We start from the raw sequence: 7,856 nt of genomic DNA on the forward strand, positions 1-7,856 counted from the left end.
CAATTTAATTAATTTTTATTGAAAGATCAATTTAAAATTAATTAGTATTCAAGTATAGATAAAATAAGTACATACGTGATTTTTTTTTCTGTTTTTTTTTTCTATTTTTCTGTGAGTCTTTGAGTAGGCTCCTATGGTAATTTTAACTATACAATGCTATATATAAAGTTATGAAATTTTCATATTTTATATTTTATGTAATTTAGTCGCTAGATTACTCAAATGGTATGGTATAATATATATTTATAAGAAAATAGGGAAATGCATATAACTTGTGATCACACCACTCACTCAAAAGAAATGCCTAGTGCAAAAAAAAATGCCTATTGCATGTTTCATTACAAATATTCCACCACTTACTATATAAGAAACTCCTCCCATTTTCCATTTGGTGTGCTTCATGTCTTGCTCTGTCTCAACAAAATCACAAATCTTGCTTGAAGTTCAAGTACGGTTTCATTTTCAATTCTATAGTTTCTTTTATTAATTTTTGTGTGTTTGATAACGCAGAAACTATTTGTTGGAAATAAAAAAAATTGATAATGTTTTAACTTACGAAAAATATAATCCTAATATAATGTATAATCAGTGGCTTAAAATTTAAAAGAATTGGTGATAGAATATCCTTAAAAGTGTAATAAAATATAATGATCAAAAGAGAATTAAAAAGACTGATAAATTTAAGATCAGTGGACTAAACCTTCCATGTTTATTAAAGCCTAACGTTCAAATAATGCTCCAAATTGCTAAGTCAATTATCACATGGGATATTCATCTAGCCAATTTATTTACTTCTCTTACATTAAACATTTTCTCTTTACAATGTTCAACATTAAACCTTCCTTCCTTTTCAATCCACATACATATATCAGCTTCAACAACATTTTGTTCATCTGATATTGTCAGCATATAGATACATTGTATTTCTTTGTACCAACAATTTTGCCTATAGTCTACTAAATGAAATAAGCTTATTCTTTTTATGCAAGGATGGGTGTGGCAAGGAAACAACAAACTTTTCATGTCAATGAGACTTTACCTCTGCCTCCACATCCATTGGCAAGCTCTTTTGTTGGCAGAAACTTAGGTAAGTATCAACTCGGCGGAGTCATATTTGGTTGCAAGAACAGTACAATCAAAGAATGCTTATCCAAACAACTCTTTGGTTAGTCTTCTGCATTTTTTATATTGTAGCTTTGGTATTTTTGTAATAGCTATTAGTAGTGTAGAAGCATGAATAGAACAATGAGTCAATGATATTCTGCATTTCAAATTGGCATTGTGTTGAGAGTTGTGATGATGCAAGTCTTCATTTTATTTGACAATGCCCTTTGATATGTAGAACTCCATATTTCGCGAACCTTGGAATTAGCATGATTAATATCATAATCATTGGTTTTACCAAAGAAATTGTCACATTTCAAGTATTAATATTATAGTGACCCTCATTTTGAGGGTGGGGATTATGTTATGTCTAAATGATGGGATTTTTTTTATCTGTTTTAATAGGCTTACCAGCTCAACACTTTTCATATGTGAAGGATATCGATCGGGGGCTGCCTCTATTTCTGTTCAATTATAGTGACAGGAAGCTTCATGGAATGTTTGAGGCTGTTGGAAAGGGGCAAATGTATATAGACCCCTATGCATGGACTACTGATTGTAGTGAGACAACAAAATATCCTGCACAGGTTCACATACTATCTAGCTTGTAGTTGATATGACTCAAAATATTGATGATCATGATTCATTAATATCATTCTATTGTTAATGTTTAAGGTGCAAATGCGAGTCCGACTTCATTGCCAAGCACTTCTTGAAGAAAATTTTGCACAAGTGATTGCTGACAACTACTTTAGTCGTAACCATTTCTGGTTTGAGCTTGACCATAGACAAACAAGCAGACTGATTTCTTTGCTAGTCTCTGTAGCATTCGCCCCTGGGATTTCTATTCCAAAGTATCCAATGAAGAGAAAAAATGTATCTGAATCTCTTCCATCACATGGAACTCTGAAGAAAACTGAAGCATTTGGAATGCCAAAATCAGAGGGACACAACTTTACTCAATTAAGGAGGAGAGAAGATTCTAATGCAATGACTTTTTTAGAGAGAGACATCCAACCAATGAAAACTATCACTGTTGTGGAGGAGGAAAACCAAGATGAGAAGACCCTCATATATGAGAAATTAAAGGAATTCGCTCTTAGCCAAGAAAGTCAAAACCGCTCTTCGCCAGACATTGCAATTGGCAGCCCTGATCAGAATAACATGTGCTCTGTGGAAAAGGTAGATAGTTGTAGTACTCCATTGCAGGATCAATACACCAAGGTGATTAAGATTGGGGAATGAAAGTATATTTCGTGACATCAAATAATTTTATATACTTGGAACTAAACTTAGTGTATTTGTAGTTGATGCAAGAGGTTCAAGAGTTGATGGCTTTCAAGAAGATTCAAACACAAAAGAATTGTTACATGGAGCAAAAGCTGGTACATTTTTCTTTTATAGGATCTTTAGTTGTTTCTTCATCCCTAGAACCTTTAAATACATGGACGGCATGCATAAAAATATATATGGTTTTAATACAATTTAACCAAATATGTGGATATTAGCTAAAGTTTTTCATATCTTTCGAGCATCTCTGAGTATATCCTTGGCATGCATAAAAATGTGTAGTCTTGATACAACTTGACCAAGTATAGCGAACTTTTAAATTTATGATCCATATACATTCTTGTTAACTAGTAGTCTACATATTTGTGGAATCTACTAGCATTTGAATTGCACAAATATGTAGATTACGTATTGTTTTTCTTCTTGTTACTCATCAAGTATGTTCCCTGATTTCAATTATATATCTAAGATAATCCTCTTTTTATGTAAATTTCGGTGTCAATTATACTATAGTAATTGCATCTATGAAGTATTAATAGAAAGAGATTAAACAAATATTTTTCCACACTTTTAATTTAATGAGACAAGCATCCAATATTATGTTTATCCATTAATATAGTGGCTTCCAAACACCAAAGTTTTATTCCTCATAAGGTTCATATACTAAAAAATACTGTAAAACATCAATATAAATAAGTGAAGAATACTTATGTCAATCAATAAATATATATATATATATATATATATTCTTAAAAAAATATAGGATATAATATATATGAGATACATATTTAAAATATGTGCATAAAATGCATAAAACATATAATTGTTGTTCTGAAATTCTATAAAGAACATCCTCATATAAATCACTAAATACAAACTAGAAATCATATTATAAAAAAATCATTGCTTATGGACCAAAAATATGAATAATAGTGGTTTTGTTTATTCTTTGATCATCATTACTGTGAAACATTTTATTGGGTCGTCTGGACCCAAAGACACTTCTACAACAATTACAACTAAGTCTAAGACAATCATGCAGCCACGTCTTGAGTTCAAAGATTATGTTTGTAGAAAAAAGGATAAATAAATGAAGTTATTGTTTTATTATGTATAGTATTTACTTCTTAAAAACAAGTGGCTCAATTATAATAGGCACAAGTACCTTATCTTCTTTGCATTACTATTTAGTTTATAATTTCCATAAGAGAGATATTAAATATGATGCATTACTTTACTTAGATATTTCTAGTGTTCTCTTAATTCCCTAATTATGCTCTGTTAGGGTTTTCTAATCCTAATATTAGGTTTTCATTGTTGTTTTTATGCTTCTGAAAACTAATTCTCCTATTTCTTCCATTAAATCCAACATGGAGGAACAGTCCAACCAACTAGTGTTGGATAAGCTCACATCCCACTAGCAACACCTCTCACACTATCGATAGATGATGTAGGCTCCATGGAGGTTCGCTTGGAAAACGTATTGAATGAGTTAGGGAAAAAGTTGGCTCTCTTGACCAATGCTAACTCATAATTTTCACCACATCCACCTCTCGTGGATCTCACCCATGACCCCCACCTCCTACTACATATGGCAATGGTTATTTTCCACCTCAATATACTATTAAACCTCCTATAGTTAATACCTTTTGATGGTTTAGACCTCAAGATTGGTTATTTCAAGCTAAACAATATTTTAATCTACCAAGTAGCTCTCTTCTAGCATGTCAAATTGGTTGTTTTTTATGTGAAAGAAATGCTTTAAGTTGGTATAAATGGACGTTTAATACTAATCAACTTACCAGTTGCGAAGGGTTTACTAAAGCTTTACTAGTGTGTTTTGCTCCTTCTACATTTGCATATCCATATGCAAAATTGTTTAAAGTAAGACAAACTAGTATAATGATTCGGTACCAAACCTGTTTTGAACGTGTTTTTAATCTAGTTGCTAATTTGACCCATAAATATTACTTAATTGTTTTTTATGTGGTTAAAATATGGAAATTGCAAAAGAACTAGCTATACAACAACCATTTTCGGTGACTCATATTATTGACTAGCTAAACTTGTGGAAAGTAAATTGGCAGGTGCCATACATATTGTGTGGCATCCCTCACACACCCCAACTATTGTACCGGAACACACGAATGTGAGCTCTAGTTCTAGTGGAACCCCTTATTCAAGTCCTGCCTCACTCTAAGTTAAACGTCTTACAGTATCTCAGATGTTAGAAAAGAGATCCCTAAGGATTATGCTATAATTGTGATGAAAAGTACATTGTTGGTCATCATTGTGAACAAAAGCAGTTCTTACTTTTGCTAATTGATAATCTGAGTTATAACTCTAAGCCTTTGAAACCTCCATATTGAGGTCATTCATTATCACTTGTCGAACCAGGCCATCCAGAATAATTCATCCTCAAAAACTCTTAAATTTCAGCAAATAATTTATGGCCACACGATTACATTATTAGTGGATATGGGCAATTCGCATAATGTCATGTAACTACGTATTGCTTAATTTCTGCAATAACCAACTTCACCAACACCTAAGTTTCCATTGACAATGAGGAATGTTGACCAAATGTTTTGTACAAATTTGTGCATAGAGACCCCTATTAACTTGCAACATCAAATATTTCACATTCTATTTTACCTATTGCCTATTCTAGGATTCGACGTAGTTTTGAGTGGTTAAGTACCCTTTGACCAATCACATTAGACTTTTTAATTCCCTCAATGACTTTCGCCAAAGACCACAAACCCATCACCCTTGGTGGGAAACACTCTACAAACCCATCTCTTTCTACCTATCACTATCTATGTCGCTTATCTAATAGGGATGTGATTGTTGATATTTTCTACATCACATTAACCCCAAGCTCCCTCCCATAACACTCTCTTGCTTCACTACATACACTAACCCCAAACTCCAAAGTAGATAACCCAACATTTCAATCCCTCACACGAATTTGTTATTGTTTTCACCATTCTCGAAAGTTCCCCACTTAGACCTCACGACCATAAAAATTAGACCTCACGACCACAAAAATAATCCTCCTACTCAACAACTTGCTATGTTAGGGTTAAAAGACCCTAATAGAACAAAATTTGGAAATTAAGAGAGCAATAAAAATATTTAAGTAGAATAATGTATCATATTTCATACATTTTTTTTACAAATTGCAAACTAAATAATAATGCAAATATTTGAGCCCACTTGTTCTTAACGGAGTAAATACTGAACATAATAAAACAATTATTGTGTTCATTTGTCCTATTTTCTTCAAACATAATCTTTGAACTTCATGGATTATTGGATGCTTCTGTTAGACTTGTTCATAATTGTAGTGATTTTGTTTTTAGGCCTTGATGATCCAACACATTTATTCTTTCTTTTAGATGCAATACAAATTTATTTCCCTTCTTTCTATAATTCTTCTTGTTAGATTAAATATTGGTGTTGATTGATAACAGAAGCTTGTAACTTTTCTAATAGCTTGTAACTTTATGAGCTGATAGTCTCAAAAAGTCACAGCTACAAACCAATTTTATCGAATAGTCAGTTATATTTCTCTCTTCTACTTGTGACTATGTGTCATGTTTTTTTCTATCAAAATGTTCTTCTGTAGTAGCTTTACTAGTTTGTGTGTTATTACATATCATTGTAAAAGTATTGGGTTTATAAAAAAACTTATTTGTTTAAAAAATAACTCTAATACATAGACACATATTAATAAAGTATCGATACGTGAGGGATACAGATATATTGAAGTGTACGTTTTTCATAGAAAAACAGTATTCAGAAACTGCAAATAATACAAAGTTATAAAGTATTAATGCATGATTGGGCTGGGGAAGGAAAACCAGGGACAACATTAATTTCAAGTATGTGAAGAAATGACTATTCTTGAATTGGTTAATTGACAAATTCAATGAGGAGTTAAAGTGCAATAGCTGTAATGAAAAGCAAGGAGGATCATTTGAGTGACATTTATCTGAGATATTGAAGTCATAATATTTATTTAGAGTATCCTTTGTATCTTAAATTGCATTTTGTTTCTAATTTTTCATATCATGAGCCTTTCCCATATCATTATTGACATATTTTAATTTTTGTCAACCCAGATGGATGCAACATTTGAAATTCAGCTTCTAAAAGATCGATGTACAATGTTAGAGTCTAAATGTAATCTTCCTCTGGGACTTGTTAAGGAGATAGTTACCGAGTCATCTTCTAAGCTGCAATTAGACCCAAAAGAGTCATTATCTTTAATAGGAGGTTCTGATGGAGAATCCCAGTTAGCATCTATGGATTTGTATTGTCCTTCCAAGAACGTGGTCAAATCTCGAACGCGTATGAGCACAGCTTCCTTATACAGTTCATCAATACAGTTGAATGGTGAACTTTATGCTTTTGGTGGTGTAAATGGTAATATTTGGTATGACAAAGGTATGAAACATTGAGTTTTTTAGATTTTATTTTATCTATGATGAAAATTTGTCAATATTTTTATCTTCTATATCTGTAGTTGAATCATACAATCCAATTCACGAAATGTGGACCTTGTTCTCCTCTTTGAGTCTGAAAAAAGAAAGCTTGGCTGGATTTTCTTTGAACAACAACATATTTGTAGTTGGCGGTGGCAACGGAACTGTCTGCTTGAGTGAACTAATATTTGTAATTAAATGACCATTGCTTTTGTTTCTTTGAAAAGCATACAAATTTTGTGAACTAATTGTTTAGTGTTTTTTGTACTTCCAGAGATTTGCTCTAGCTGCTATGGATCTCAATGGTGCACTTTATGCTAGTGGTAGATATAATGGAATTGACTATTTCAAGTAAAATTTTGCCTTCATTTCTAGTTTTTTCAATGGCATTATTAACTAAAATTCATACCATGCACAAAGATGGAAAATTTCATATTAATCCTAGACCAACATGGCTAAAATTGTACATAGGAATTATATTTGTGCCTGCAGCACTGAGTGATAGTTCTCCATTACCTTAGGTCTGCTGAAATATTTGACCCCAGGGAACATTCTTGGACCACAATATCAAACATGAATACAAAGAGGAGTTGCCACCCAATGATTGTTCTAAATGAAAAATTGTATGTTCAGCTTCTTTGATAGCCTTCAATTTTAATTTTACTGATGCTGTAATTAAGACTTGCACGAGTATCCTCTTATATATTTTTACAAATTATGTGTAGGACTCAGCTATTTTAACATGCATGCTTCAAAATTTCTTCATTTACTTTGTAGGTATGCTCTTGGTGGCTATGATGGAAGCACATTGGTTCCAAGTATCAAAGTGTTTGATTTTCATCTTAAGGCATGGATGATGGAGGAACAAATAAATCATCTTAGGGTGTATTTTGATGCTGCTAATGTTAAGGAAGGAATGTATCTAAGTGATTGAGAGATTCAGAAGGCGAGGACATTGAGGATACAGTAAGT

At 32.2% G+C, this 7,856-nt stretch overlaps 1 pseudogene; it reads left to right on the forward strand.

Annotated features, from left to right (window-relative positions):
- LOC109361825 lies at positions 418–7,573 on the forward strand (annotated as a pseudogene).

The sequence above is a fragment of the Lupinus angustifolius genome, chromosome LG12 (assembly GCF_001865875.1).
Source record: "Lupinus angustifolius cultivar Tanjil chromosome LG12, LupAngTanjil_v1.0, whole genome shotgun sequence".
Classification (NCBI taxonomy): domain Eukaryota; kingdom Viridiplantae; phylum Streptophyta; class Magnoliopsida; order Fabales; family Fabaceae; genus Lupinus; species Lupinus angustifolius.